We start from the raw sequence: 16676 nt of genomic DNA on the forward strand, positions 1-16676 counted from the left end.
TTTTTCACATTCATGCATGTATAAAAAAACTCATCTTCACATCTGCTACAAAGAGCTTTCAGGAGACTTTTGTGATTTCTTGTGTCCTTGAGCTTTTGTGATATTTTTTATCTTTGAGCTTAAGTTCTGTTAGACACGTCCTCCGTGTTTTGACATCGTCACCCATCTCCAGTAATCACTAATGCAAAGTTAAAATTTAAGGATGCGTACACCTTACTAAATCTGTAATCATTCAGAATCAGTAAGATGAAGCACACATCCATGTCGGACCCAGAGATGAGAAAGATGAGTTCTGCTTTCAGTCCTTATGACACAGGTCTTAATCAGTGTTGGATGAAAATTTAAAGCCCTAAATCAACATCAGATTTACAGCTGGTAACTTTAGAAAACTGAGATCCTTTTTAAAATATGCATTGTAAAAAAAACAGCAGCAGAGAAGCAAACATATATTAACTGGGTTTCTATCCTTACTAGATCCCAAACAAGTAAGCAAATCTGTGGCTTTCTAAAGGGTCATTAATAAACACAATTACAAAAGCATACTTCAAGCGCCGTGGACATACACTAATGCAAACAGGCAACAGCGTAGATACATTTCTGCACAGTATAACCACAGTGCAGCATTAAGTGATGGCTCTGATTGCGTGAAACGTGGCCTTGGTTTGTCGAGTCTTTACTCGACAAACACTACACTGCATTTCAGCTCTACGCACACAAACTGAAAATTAAAAGCTCCTACTTACAGACATGTCCGCCACGTGTTGCCCCACCCACGCATCGTCATTACACACAGGCACAGGGACACAGACACACACATACACACACACACAGAGGGAGCGAGAGGATTCTGTAATCTCTTAATCTCTGCAGTGACAACCAGGATGGTGTTTAGAAGACAAGAAAGTAGAGCTGTTTGAGCCCAGGTGTGTGTGTATATGTTTTTCTACCTATGTGTGTATGTTTCTATGTGTGTGTGTGTGTGCGTATATGTTTGTGTGAGCATGTATAGTTTGTCCCAGGCAGCTCTTTCGGTTTAGAGCTACCAACCCCTGCAGCGAGCTTTTGCACAGTGTAAAACTGAACAAAAAGCTAAAACCTTAATACTAACTTCTGCACTTTATTTGGTATTTCATTCACTGCTTCCTGGCCTTGCTATCTGCAGTCTTTACAGCGGGTGCCGAACATTTCAACAAAAGGACTTTCAGCAAAAAGTAAGGACAAGTGAAGTCACATGGGAGTCTGTTTAGAAAGTTACTTTCCACCTCTCACATCTTCATGTCTGTCAGTATCACAAACCCCTCAGCATGTTTATGTGATTGCTTCTTCAGGGCAGTCATATTAGCACTGTCAACATTTCTACGATAACTGCATGTACTGCTCTAAATAATCGCTAATGTAAACTGATTGCTCATTTGTGGGTTAATTAATTAACCCAAGAAGCAGTAATGTAGCCTAGCCTGACTAATTTTACATGCAAATAAATTAATGCGGCTGTTGGAAAGTTTGTTCACACAGGCTTATTTATTTTAATTTTTGGCACTTAACACTTGCTGTTGTACTAGTTACTTTTTTAAGGAACAATTGTTGTTTAACAATTTCTTTAATAAAGTATTGAAGCGTTATTTTACATTTGTGCAGTTTCACTCTGTTGTGTTGTGATTAGTTTAAAAGATAAATAGCCCTACCAGAGTATAAACAGGAACATAAGGCACTGCAATGGTAGTAATTAAAGTAGGATTGAGTAGTGTAGACAAAAATGGTAAATTAAAGCTATGCTGGCAGTGTGCCCGCAGCGCTGGTACTTCATCAAGTCAATGCCTCACTTGGGCCACCCAAGAAAAAAAAAGTCTGGACACGCCACTGCGTAGCAGAGAACAGCAGACTGACTATAATAAACATTTACACTAAGAGAGAGCAAGAAAGCTCAGCTGGTCCTAGTGTATCAATACTAAGGATGGGGATGAGTACCTGAGTACTCGTTTGGACGTTAGTATTCGTTCAGTGTACAGAGTACACACAACTACCCCTTCCACATATGAACACGACTTTTTAAAATATTTTCTCTTATTATTTATATACACTATATAGAAAGGGTAGAATCTTATTTTACGGTAGAGCTGTGTGAAGCCTATCAGTGCCTCCTTGCCCCCCCGTTACTCTTTCTCTCTGTTTAACATGTGTCCACTGCTACGCTAGTGTCAGCTCTGAACCACAACAGTTAGTAAGTGTCCACCTGTGCACACACACCAACACACACAGAAACTGGGCTAACTGTTAGCATCACATGGCTAACATTACCTTACAGACTGTTAAACGGCTTGGTGTTGAATGTTAGCCACTGCTACTGTGTTAGCTCGTGCTTACTGGGCAGAAGTTGAACAGCTGATTTTTCTTATGTTAACTTTTAATTCATGCCTTAATAGACCTTAATAGACTTAATAGAAGCCTGATTGTTCAATAAATATATTTTTAAATTGCACTTAAATTCCTATTGTAATGTTAAATTTCTTTTGGCCAATTATCAAGTACTAATGAACAAAAAAAATTCAAATATTTAGAATCAATACGTATCTATAAATCACTTTTTCAACTCTAAGTTAGGCCCCGCTTAGTTACAGTTGCTAGGTCAGAAAATCTTGACGAAAAGAAACCTTTCCAATATTCCTATTAGGCAGGTGCTACAGTGTGTATTAGATTGTTTCAGGGTGTCAGGCATGTCATCTTTAAGTTAACCTAACCTTTAAGCTCCTAATGTAGCTATATATGTTAGCTGTAGTTCGATAACATTTTGCTATCATTTGTTAACTTAAGATGTGACGATATAAAAGGAAATGTGTTCATGAAAACTTTGACACCAATGTAATGTGTTGAGTGTCCCCTTTACAGGTCCCTCGACCACATCTTTTAACCACCTTTGGTTTTCTTTTCAACATAGACGAGCCTCGCACATATCTATGTATAAACCGTAAGGGTAAATTTGGCCATGGCTGTGCCTACTACCAAGCTTGCTCAGTTGTTAATGAAGTGAAAAGGGGCGGACTTTGTTATGGTCAATTGTTGAACCAGCCAAACTTTGAACAGCACCTGTACATGATCAGCATCCCACATGTATTAATTACGTCCTAATACGTGGGAAGAGTAAGTGCCGGATGTCCACTTCAGAGTTTACTTATTTCCATCAGGACAACGCATGCTTGAATAATGTAGCGCATCTTATTACTTCATTAAGTATTCAATTGCGTGGTCTCATAGGGCATGGACATATTTAGCATTTTATTATTCGGCATACACGCTCTGTAAGCAGATATTGCTCTGAGTCCCCCCCCCTTGGCTGTCTGAGGCAGAGATGCGATGAGACCTCACCAAAATCTTAGCTGGGGGCTATGAGATGCAGCAATAATAATGCCTCCTTCCTTGTCTTGCTTGTGCACTAAATCGTTTTACTTAGCAGGATGCTTTATTTATGAAATGAGGAAACTTTACACCGTGGGTGGACGGTTCAGTGCCTTGGTCTATGGATGGCAAGGGGCAATTTTGAGGTAAGATGAAAAGGGATCATACGATCATTATAAGGAAAAATGAAAAAAAATGTGTCCCACAGCTCAAATATGTCCGAAAGGAACAGCTAGTTTCCACACAATCCCACTGCTTACATTCAACAAAACAGAATCAGAATAGGAAATACCTTATTGATCCCTAGGGGGAATTCGCAGTTCGTTACAGTCCCTCTGATGCCAGCATAGGGAATTATAGAGAGTAGAAATAAGTAGCAGCACAAAGTATGTTAAAATATAAAATATAAATACTGCATAAACAATTAGCACTAAATTGTGAATATCTAAAATTTTGAACATGTATAATATGCTGTGTGTTAACTGTATAAAATTAGAAAATAGAAATAGAGTAAAAATAAGAAACACTTAGCACTAGTATATGAATGTTAAAAATGATAAAAATGTATAATGTGTTGAGTGTGTGAAAATATAAAACTATGTGCCTTAAGCAACAACACAACATGAAGTTAAAAATATAAAATATGTGTGTGTGACGCTACAATGTACAACAGATATATACATGAGTAAGAAGAATAAGGATATAAAATCCCCCACATGATCACCCACATGATGGAGGGAAGCATATTTGAATCGTTCTTGTATGCATATGTGAGGGAGGACAAATTTGCGGATGATCATTGAAAACTCAATTTGCCCACGTTCGCCCAAATATCCCATATCCGAGTTATTATGTCTAATCGCTTGTGTAACGCCATGTAAATCTGTTTAAACTTGTTCGCCGAATCCAAATGAGGAAAACAGTGTTTGCCTTCGAGTTGTTAGAAATCAAGTCAAGTGTTTATTGCAAAGCCAGAATGAGATTAAACTGATTTCCAACAGGAGGGGAACAAAATGAGCACCAAAAATAAAAAATAAAAATCATTACACAATATAAGAATACACACAAAAAGCACAGTGTGTTTGTGTGTGTCTGCGCTGCTCTGTGTACACAGATATCAAAGGGTCTTTGAGGTGGTGGAACTGCGTCTGCACTGAGGCCTTCGGTTCTTTTAGCCAGAGACTGTTGTGTTGCCATGGAAACGCCTGTTGAACGAGGGTTCTATGAATCTTTCAGCAACCCCCTTTTTCTTTTCCGACCACATGGGATCTTTTCATAACCCACACAACATACAAAACTTTCCAGTCGCTAGAAAATTGGTCAAAGAGTCTTCACAGTGCATCAGTGCGGGAGGGGGTCTGTATTGTCTCCGCAAAACGAGTCTGATGGCCGAGACAAAACCCCTTAGCAAACTCGTGCAGTAACACACAGTGTGTACATAAATGCAAAGAGGCCAAGAAGACATCACGCATGCTAAAAAGATGTTTGTTCACAGCTGGAGAGGCAGTGGCAAGCACAGCAGTGACCTTCTCCTCTTTCTTTCTCTCCGTCTCTTTTTTAGCAGACCATGAGCGTTGGGTTAATAAACGGAATTGTCAAGAAATATGCTTTTCTTTTATCTAGCGTCCTTGTACTGAGACAAAAAAAAAAGAAAAAAAAGGAAGAGCTGTAGTAGGCCGAAGAAGCTGCAAAAAACTTCCTCTTATCTTGGACTCTCCTATATTTCCCAATATATATCATTTGGATGTGAGATACCACTAGCCCATGCAAAGATTTAATTTATCCCACATGGAAAATAATCGACAGTATCTTGAGAAAGAAATGAAATTTTATGAGGAGCAATCCGCTGCACTGATTAGTCGTATGATTGTGATGGGAATACAGACGCGAATGCTAATCAATATTTCAGCTCAGTGTGCAGAGAGGAGGAGAGGTGATGGGAGGCTTTCAAACAAACAGTGGAGGTCCAGAGGTTTTCAGGCATGCACAGAGACACTGCCATTGCTGCCTGGTACTTACGCCGGTGGCACCTTAAGCATGAATGATTAATCCACTCCAGCTTTTATGTGTCTTGCAGGGGAGACAAAGTGTTCTGGTTCATCACTACACACAAGCATACTTTAATAATAATGGCGACACAGAGCTTGATTTAAAGAGGAGCTTTTATCAGCATCCCCTATATAGATTAAACAGGTATTTGTAGACTGTATCTATAGATGGACGACCTGTCTCCACTTCCTCCCAGTGTTCAAAAACGAATCCAAAATATCCAAGATAAGAGCGTATTTGGAGTCTGTGCAGTATGATCAACAAGGACAACAAAGCTGAACAAGTAAAGGTAAAGAATAGACAGGCAGTTATTTATTGTACCAGACTCTCGGAGCACCAAAGTACTGTTGTCACAGAAGGAGCAGAGGAACACCAGGCGCAGTAAAAGTGAAACTTAACTGTTCATTATGCTGGCTCTGAAAGTTAACCTTTATTCGCTCTGCACTCTACTTCTCCTCTTATCTATCGATCTGACAATCTCTGACCAGCTCTGACCACCTCCGATCATATCCTTTACAACTGATTGATTATCAACTCCAAGACTCAAACTGCTTCTGAGGGATAAAAATACCACATGATGATTTTCACCTGTGCTGTGTTCCCAAATTAAGAGAGGCAGCACAGAGTGATATTTAAAAAAAAAAAAAAAAAAAAAGGTTATACATGCACAAAAAATATTTTAAAAAATCAACACATGTAAGAGAGTAACACTGCTGAAACAATGTGTGGAAAAGGGGCAGCCGGCAGCCGGGGTGTGACTTTTTGATGAATTGTAATATGTGCGATCCATCGCTGGAAATTTAAAAAGCAACTTGAGCAGTTGGCAGCTCACTCATAGAAGAACAGCGACCAGCAACGTCCAGGAGCGCCTTAAGCTCCAAGCAGAGGACAAAATCAGCCACCATACAACAGGGACAGTAAATTAGTGTTATTGACATGTTGTGCCATTGTCATTGCTTAGAAAAGGCTGCTTACAGGTGTTATATTACAAACTAGATGCAGACACTGTTGTGTTAAACATCAAGCATGTTATGTCTCTTTTGCTTGCTCGATTCGGGCATGCTATCTAAATTCACGCACTGGTGCAGCAAGATGTTGTGTGGTTCTGTGTAAAAATACAAAACTACATAGCACACAATCTTTGTGTAAAATGGGCCATTATCTCTGAGTCTGAACACAGAAGTAGAAAAGAGTAAAAAAAGGCATGAATGTCAAACTAAAATGGATGAAATGAGAGCGTATGTACAGCATTCCCTTTTATTTAGGTTTTCTTGAACTGGCTCTCAATTCCCATTTTTAGTTCTATGAGTTGTAAACTAAGTAAACAGTGCAAAGAAAAACATACTGAACAGATTAGCCTTCTAAAAACCTCTAAATTAACCTGTCCTTCTCTTTCTGTTGTTATCAGCTTTCATAAATCATGCCCAAGTATTTTCATTTAGCTATAATTCTGCTTGAATTGTTTCTTTTCTCTACAGTCAACAGCAGCATAATCTGAGTACTGATTTTGCATAATGAGGGATCTCTTATGTTGACATTGTTTTATTGGTTATACACAATGTGGTATTGACTAGATTTTACAGCAACAGAGATCACGCTGAGCTGCCACTGAACAGCTGTGCACGAATATGTTGGGCTTTTTTTTGACACAGAATAACTGGCGTATCACTGTTTGCTCTGTGTGAGGAGATAAAAGGGTTGAGATATGAGAATGCATCCCTTATCCACATGTAGTTACACAAAGGCAACACAACATGGAGTTAGATAGATCTTGAGGACATTTATCCTTTCCTCTTGGATGAATCTTGCCTGCCATGAAGCAGTTGCCTTTGACTTACTACTTGCAGATCTACCGACCTAGGAGGACTGATAATCTCCACGGACACCCCGTAACCATGTTTCCAGAGGTTGTCGTGATAAAAAGTGAAATGTTTACCAAACCCTCAGCTCAGTCGGTACTCCGCCTTGCCCACCAGGCACAGTATTCTGGGAAATTCAATTTCCCTTTCATCAAAAAAGCAAGACTTCATTTTGTAGGACGACTGCACTCAGCAAAGGAGACACTTGAAGATCAAACTCTTGTCGAGGAGACACTGCTGTTTTAACAGTTTCTCACCTTCGTTTCTGTGTGGTTTCATATGGCATTGCCTCGAGTGTTGTGCCATTTCAAAGTAGTACAGAGCTGTGTGAGTCTTTGGCTTTAACAATACCACTGCTTTTTAAATATATTTGAACTTCCTGCTTGTTCTGGAAAAAAAATATATGTCATACTGTTGGAGACTGTTCTAGATAATTCATTACAGTATATTAGTACAGTGTTTACCACTGAATATGTTTACACTGAATACCACAGTGTATGTGTGGTAGTAGTTGACAATAGCTGACTTTTTTATTTGTGGGTCTCTCTGTATCATTCTGTGTCCCCTCTCTAAATTCATAGCTTTTTTTCAGGTCTGTGAAAACTGTTTAGGTAGAGCTCTCCATGACTTCTTATTTTCCTCAGTTTGTGATTAGCTGGGTGCACAACTGATCTGTCGGTCCATTTACAGCTGATAAGACTGATGGATGAGAGGGGCAGCTGTTTGTAAATGAGTGCAAACTTTTAGACCCAATTATGTTTCACTTTCAATAGTGCTCCTAATAAACAGCCAAGCTCCTAAAAGAAAATCTATGTGCGGTGGCAGATTTTTAGGTATATCTGTAATGATGGCAAGTCAACCAGGAATAAGAACCACCAAAAATGTGTCGCAAATAAATTGCACAATGGCAGACTAAATAGACTGACTATTATCTGTTAAGTATCATTTATAATATTACCATTTACTTGAGGCTTTTATCCTTAAACTGCACATAGCACTGGTTTCCTTTGCAAATACCATTTATCAACAGCATTTGCATTTGAATGATATCCACTTCTTTCACTACAGTAAAAAGAACTATGTACTGTAACAATGAAGCACGATGTTTTCAGAACAGCCTTTTCTGTAAAAAGCGCAGCATTAACCTCATGCTAGTGCAGCACTGGTGTAAATGTCAATGTAGGAGTGTTCTTTGAATAGGCCCATTAGTAATTACAACACTGCACTTTTCAAGCCCAGTGCTGACATAAAATGAACGAGTAAGGGATATTTTCCTTTGAATAAGAGTAGGCTGAGTCTTGAAATCTGTCCAAATTCAGTGTTCATAGAGTGCATCAGACTTTTCAGCTACAGAGGGGTGATTGGATAGAAGCTACTTTAGAAATGTTGTCAATCAACAGCAAAAAAAGCTTAAAAACAAAGGGAATTCAAAAAGAATGTGAGAGGCTCTTTTGTCTGTCAAGTCAAAGTTTGTTCAAACAAAGACAGCAGAGTTTTGAGTCTGCTTAATTGGATTGCATTTTTGTCCAGATGTGTCACTTTGTCATGAGAATATGAATTTGAAAGAAACTTGAAATTGTGACTGTTGATGGTGGTAACATCTGCTGTTGAAAGATTCCCACGCCCGCATTTCAATTTCATTATAGTTTCTAGTTTGAATCAGCAACTCTGACAACTTAGATCACTGAAAACGGTGCTGACTGTTGTAGAAATGTCAAACTTCAGATCTCTCATTGTATTGCAATTGGCCATGTGGGAGCAGTGTAACTGAGCTGTAAACTCAATATTAACAGAATGCCATGATCTCTTAATAAAGCTGTTTTAGCTATCAGGACGGCAAACATTTTTCTAAGTAGTTGTCTAGCTGTTTTGGTCTCCCACTCTGAAACTATTCGACACTTCAGCTGTGGAATACTTCATTATGTTCACCAGCTAGTTGCTATGTCAGTCTGCTGTTTTGTGCTAGGAACAGTTTTTTGTTTTGTTTTGTTTTTTCTTTGTTAAGAAAAAGGGAAAAAAAGACAACTGAGTGCTGCTGGAAACAAGATTCGTGAGACCCCAGAGACTAGGGTTGCAAAATTCCACAAATATTCAAAGGAGAAACTTGAAAATGTATGGGGAGTTTTGTGGGAATTATACCCCATAAATTACTAAGAAACCCCAAACTACTATGGTTTAAACAGCCATAAAATATTCCCTATTTAAAAAGCAGTAAAACACTTCAGATTAAACATCCTGAAAATAAGCTAAAAGGAAAGGAAGGTGGAAAGGAGGAAAAAGAATCGGTGTTGCAACCATCTCCATAAATCACCAAGCCTGCTATCCAACTGCTATCCGGTTTGTTGTGGTGAAGTGAAGCGTATCTGCAGTCTGATCTACGAGGAGACCCACAGTGTGTTGAGAGTCTTTGTGGAGAATGTGATCCACAATGTTGTCACTTAAATACACCAGCACTCTAAAAGAAAGACCGTGACTGCTGTGGGTGTGGCGTATGCTCTGAGAAGGCAGAGATGCACTCCATACAGTTATGTTGGACAAATAAATTTGTCCGTCATTAAAATTTTAAAAAGAATCTGGTCTGTATAATTTAAGTTTAGAGTTAAGTTGTTTTGGCAACATAACTTAAAGGTCACACGATATTAAGCTTTTTAATATGCTATTAATGAACTTATTTATTTGGCACATTTCCCACCAGAAATTTCTGATATTTTTATGTGCCAGAAAATTACATGTGATACCAGGAAAAAGTCAGTTTGTGCCCTCTTATTTAAACTTTGATATTCTGTCTGTGAGGGCCAGTCAGATCCATCTCTCCCTCCACCACATCACTACTCTCTCTTCCAAATATAGTCCTTTTTGATTCCAGAAAAAAGATGACAACAGGCAATATGCTAAACTCGTAGATTAAAAACAGGAGACTAAAAGCCAATGGGTGATGTGTGGGCCACAAAACCAAAACAATGAGCTGATAGACCCTAAATTGTAGCTCAAATAATTATGGTGATATTTTTCTGTGGGTTCAGCCAGCATGGACGATACTTATGCATTACTTTTTCCGCTATTATTGCTCATCATGACAAACCCGTCCGCCATAAAAATGGAAAAACCCACCTTCTGACTTTAAGCCGACAGGTACAGTTAAGTGGTACAATTAATTAACTAGCAGATGCTAAGAGGCTAAAGGCAGTAATGAATAAATTAGAAGAGGTGAGAGAAGAATGAAGTCGGCGTCATGATTGAGCTCCGGCTAAGCTCCGTTTAACAGGCCACTGGTCCAGTGAGACCAACGGTTGGCTTAATGACTTTAAAAAGCCATTTCAACTTGACATTATTTCGCAAACAACATGTATTTGGGATACTATAAAAGGGATGAATCAATCTTTTAAGTGAAGTGATCAACGGGAGAGGTCAGACTTCAAAGTCAACAACACATCTGTAACCTGAATATGGCAAAGTTCTTGGTCAAGGACACCTCAACAGGGCGGTGATGCCACAGGATGTTAATCTACAAGGGAAAAGACGGTCTCCTTCATCATTATGCCATACTCATTCCACTAATAGTTGGCTCTTTTAATACTAAGAAGTGTATTACAATGTGCACCTCTTCTCTTACATCGTCTTACGACAGATAGACGAGGCAGACGAGAGGAATTCAGAGAGTGGGAGAATCCCAGAGGAGGCTCCAGTGTGAGCACAGAACTCAGCGGAAGATGAATGCTTTTCCTCTAATTAAAGCCAATGATGGCTTATCATGATCACTATAAGCTATCATTCACAGACTGCAGGCCTAATGAGCTATTATCACTGCACGAGCCAAACATCAACTGCAGCAGCTACGTTTGTTTGTTCATTGCTTCACGTTGCGCTCTTGAATGGTGAGAAAGCCATTTTTCAATCCCCACCCCCGAGAGTAAGACTGTAATTGAAAACACATACATAAATCGACCAACAACGACAAAAAACACACTTGACAAATTAAAGGATATATCAAGTGATTAAGCTCGGTCAGATACTTTGATTGACTTTCAAATGCAGAAAAGGAATGGCTAATCAGTTCATTGAGTAGCCATGTAAGGCGAGCTCTCCAGGCAGCGTTCATTAGTAACATCCTGGCATTTCTCTATCCGGACCTTCACATGAAAAAGAGAAACTCAGGCCTTGAAGATGATTTTTAGTAATTTTTTTCCTCAGAGATGGCTTGGTAAGTACATCACAGAGAGAGTTTCATGTGATGGAATTAAGCTTCAAAAAATATTTCAAGTTTTATGGCATTTGACCAAACTGACCTTGACGCTGAAGCTTTTGTAAATCAACTATTTCTAATGTTTCTGTAGAGCAAACCAGGCATGAGGGAACACAAACAGTTTAGCAAGAAAGTTTCACATGAACCCACACATGCCACAACAATGGCGGTGTATGATAATTTATGGCTGGGTGACGCGTCGGTGCGATTGACGTTATCGATCACGTGAATACGTCGATTCACGTAACGTGCATCAAGGGTGTTGTTTTTTGTTTCAGCGCTCGTGTGAAGTTAGAGGGCTCAGTCCCAGCCCGAGCAGCACTTGTCAGGTGTGCCTGAGCTGCGTGTCAGCTGCAGCACATATAGAGAAACAGAGGCTCGCCGTTTTTTTACGTGTGACGTTCGCATTTGTTGACTCTATACCACTTTGAACTGCAATTTAAAGTCTCTCTCTGTCACAGAGATGAGGAAATACAAAGATGTTTGTTATACCTCAACTTCCTTGCTTCCCTTTCAAAACAAAAGCAATCTCACTGTGTCTCTGTGGACAGAATGCCATCAGTTGCTGATACAATGCATTTTATTTTGAAACATTTACAGGATGGGGTTTCAGCTGTGGAGGAACTTGTATAACTTGAGTGGAATATGTGCTTATAAATATGAAAATACAGCACTCATATCATCAGGCAGGGATATGCCTGAAGGCCCAGTTAAGGCTGGACTATTTAGATGCAGAAAGAATGGACTAATTATAATTATTTCTGTTAGAGAAAAGTTACAGTGTTATTCAAATTGCACTAATTTTACTGTAAGATGTTTTGTTGGACTGCTAGATTTGAGGTTTGTTATTGTAATAAAGACTAACTGTTTTGTTGAGTGACTTGAATTTTACATTGTTTTATTTATTTTGCCAGTGTATTGCTAAATGTAGATTGCACTACATTCCTGTTACTTGAGTGAAACAAGCTTTTGCATTAATTTTATTTTGGAAAGACTTTATATCAGATTGTAAAACACAGATTACCAGTTAAGACTGGGATACTTTTGTTCGGTAATAATGCCCTGCAGTGTATGACAAGTTTTAAAATGTTGTTTTTGGTAAATTTGTTGTTATATGAATCGATTAATTAAACAATAATTGTTAGATCAATAAAAACATAATCGATAGATTAATCGAAAAAATAATCGATAGATTAATCTATAAAAAAATAATCGTTAGGTGCAGCTCTAGATATTTTCAACATCTCATGACCTGTTACTTTTTTAAAAACAAGAGATGGGTTTTGTTGAATGTCAAACAGTCAAACAGCTAAACTTTAAACTGGCTTAAAGCCACAGGGTACAGAAACGTGGGCGGTGGATGTGTAATATGTGCCTTGGGCATATTTTAATGTTTTGCAACATTTGAATGACAATATCTTACAACTTAAATGTCAAACTTCAAATGCAACTTTTTTCATTTGCTTCCTGCTTTTTGCTCTGAAACATCTTGAGATATTTTATGAATAATGGCAATAAACCTGTGGTGTTGACACATTCATGTAAATTTAAAGCAGCATGCAGCAGGGAAATAATTAAATCTTACAGTGAGTCTGAGATTTATGTACATATAAATACATACGTTTGCATAATGTACAGAATACGGTGGAGCTGCAGTGCATGCTGTAGTAGGCAACAACAAAGCCAAACAATTCCTCTGCAACCTTTATGTTTACTGAAATCATGAGAGTATTTAGTAAACTTAATATAACTTCAGCGATTTCATTCACTGATTTCAAGTCTGCCATTCCATGTTTGTTATTTTTATCACTCAAACTGGAGTGTTTGTTAACTCAGCACAAGCAGCATCCTGTTTGTTTATTTGCAGCATCACCCCTCTAGAAGTGCTCACGCTCGGTGCACTCTGTTCAAGGATGCAGTCGCAGCAGGGGAGCTCAAATATTGACAGCACCACTCAATGGTTTAATACCAGGCATGTAAACTTGCAGCGATCATTCCTCTTCTCCACATCAGTGCAAATAATCTATGCACAATCTGCTTCACACTTCCATTGTTGTGGGAACGATCATGCGTAACAATCACTTGCTGACACTGAATCCTCTCCTTCTCCCAGCTGTTCTGTGAAACAATCCATTTTTAATGTCTGATTTCATTAACAAACCCAAGGGGATGTTTCATAATGATTTCATGTCCATTTAAAGAAAGATATATATATTTTAAAAAACGCTGCATTCTGTAACATCTCGTCATCACCGCAGCAGCACATTAACATGCTACACCACTCGGAAGCAGCATTCAGTGCGGTTATGTTTTATCAAACTGTTAAGCAGTCATGATTATGCACTTAGTAATTTTCTTCACTCCGTGTAACAGCCCTCTACAGACATCTCCCACACACTCTTCCTTATGCTAACCTGACACTCATGCTGAATTCACAAAACACCTCTTCATTACTGCAACTGAAGTTCAATTACATTAAGACAAAAACAGAAAGTATTCAGATTGATTTAGACACAGATGGATTGACAGATTGACGCATCATTCCTTTCTTCAAAAGGTTCACACTAATGAGTGGAGACTCATTTAGAAAAATTAGGTCACAGTCTCCCGAATCTAGGCTGTTACAGAATTAGAGCTTGTTGATATTGCTGCATACTTAATTTTATATAAAAGGAGCCAATATATCATCTAACTTTACAGATCATCGTTTTTCTCTCCACATGGTGGCTGAGCTTGTAGCTCCTTCAACATAATGGCTCTTAAGCAAAAAGTTTCAGCCACAGCAACATATCAGTGACTGTTAATTAATCTCAATCCATCACTGTGACTTACAAAATCCATTAGTAGATTTTAATCTCTTTTTGTATCATTTTTTTGACCAATATTCTATGGACGCACTTTGTGCTGCATTTGTGTATATGTTGACTATAACAAAGGGAGAGAAACGTTGCTGATTTTTAGCTCTGTGTCATCACATCGTGTGCACATGAACAGTGTTTGACTTCCCTCTGTGTTGCAAGAGCACAGGGCTCCCTGCTCATCTGCCAACAGATGTTCACTAGGTGATAAATTGTGTCATGAATGACAGGTTTCGTGCCACCTGGTAGACTTTTGAACTGGTAGAAAATCAGCAAAGTTTCTCTTTAATGTAGAAGTTTGGGATTTATTTATGCTGGAACCTCATTTGTGAGTCAGCAACATTAAATATGCTTTTCAAATGATGGCATAAACTGTCCATCACAGGCTTTTTTTTTTTTTGTTATTGGCTTGGCTATCTTTACTGTGCACACTTTGGGACAGGACATGATGGAGCAAAGACAGGCTTCCAGGTCACTGCTGCAGAGGCTCTACAGAAAATACAATGTCAGTGTTTCCCCTGTAAATGTACAGGCCTGATGAGCTACCATGTGAACAGCAACCCACACCAAGTCAAAATAATCTCTTTTTTTAATGCCAAAACTAACATTATGTATCCACTGGTGTTTTCTCTATTCATTGTGTAGCAGCATACCGCTACTCTGAATTTTTGTGTTTGTGTTTTTTGTTCTCCATGAGTTTTGCTTGAAAAGATGTAATGTAGCCCCAGCAGTGAGTTATATGTGGATTGAGCACTGCGCTAGACTCTATTAAAAAAATGGCTTTTTAAATGCTACCTTGCTTGTCAGACAGACTGTTATCACTGCACGAGTTGCTTGTCAGTAACAGGTTATATGGTAACTTAAACCCTGATCTCATAGGACTTGTATTAACTGGGAAACACTGGTAATTTGTAGTAATTATGGAGCTCATCTGTGATCTTTATCCTGTGCCAGTCTGCCGTGTCCTGAATTTGTCAAATAAAAACTGCACCACATATTTCATACCATATTTCGCCAAACACAGAGGTCATGTAATAACATTAGTCCTGTGCGAATTGGCCTCTGTGAGTTGGGGTCATATTTAGATGTTCTCCATGCACTGTTTCTGCCTCTTAAATTAAAAGTTTTAACAGTGTTTTGGGTGCAGGAGACTCATCTGGCAAGGAGACACGTTTGCAGAGAAAGCACACTCAAATCCATCAGGAAAGCAAAATCTCAAAAGAAGATGAGCTAAATGAAGTGTGACAATGTGTGGCAGAATTATTATCACATTATTCACATTATTACATTAAAAAGGGAAAAAAGAAAAGGCTGGAAAATAGAAACACTTTACAACACTGCATTGGTGCTATTTAGTGTTTCTGTGTTGTGCAGAGTGGAGTTACAAATGACACATCACATCAGAGGGATAATGTCAGTATATTAGAGTAAAATACAGCCTTCGCTTATCCTATGTTAATGAGCGGCACAATACACAGCCGTTGGGGGGGATCATTTCTAAATCACGAGTTCCACAGGTGATAGTAGTCCAGTCTGAATAGGAGGCAAATTGGCCTTGTGTGCTCCAATTAATTTGGCCTGCACTCAGCATACTAGTCATAATTTTATTTTAATCAAAACTAAACTCCTGGCATTTGCTCCTGGTCTTTTTCGCCACTGTTTTGGAGGATGGAAATAATGGGAGAAACTGGTTTTAAAGTGATGTATGCAGTGGATGTTATTTGCTGATGTGAAGAGTGGTTTATGTGGATTTTAAATAATGCGGTACACATCAAAATCCACAGTATATGCAACATATTGGACTGCACTGCGTACACACATACTTAAACAACACTTTCTTCCAAAACAGAGCAATATTCATATAGATTTATTAATTAAGAGTATTCTGTTCACTGATAATCAGCAGGATAAGATGCATTGAAACAGCTGTTAACAGTTTGTAGCTTTCTCTTCTAACTACTATTTGTTTGCCCTTCAGCCAAGTTTCTACAATGATGGAAAATTAGGAATTAGGGCCGAATTTTCTATGTCAAACCACGAAAATCAAGCAGGCTTAATGACGTCTGTCTATCTGTAACTCCATCCTGTTTCAGTACTACGGACAGCGCCAAACCAACACTTTACCTTTAATATAGCCACATCATCATTTCACCATCTAATGGTGAAAACGTCCACTTGCTTGTGGGGCTTACAGTAAACATACACCAAAAATATGTAGACACCAAAAAAACATTAAACCACATTAAAGCACACATTACATTAATTATATTATCA

This window comes from Plectropomus leopardus, chromosome 18, assembly GCF_026936395.1.
Source record: "Plectropomus leopardus strain MGB_pleo_1.0 chromosome 18, ASM2693639v1, whole genome shotgun sequence".
Taxonomy (NCBI): domain Eukaryota; kingdom Metazoa; phylum Chordata; class Actinopteri; order Perciformes; family Serranidae; genus Plectropomus; species Plectropomus leopardus.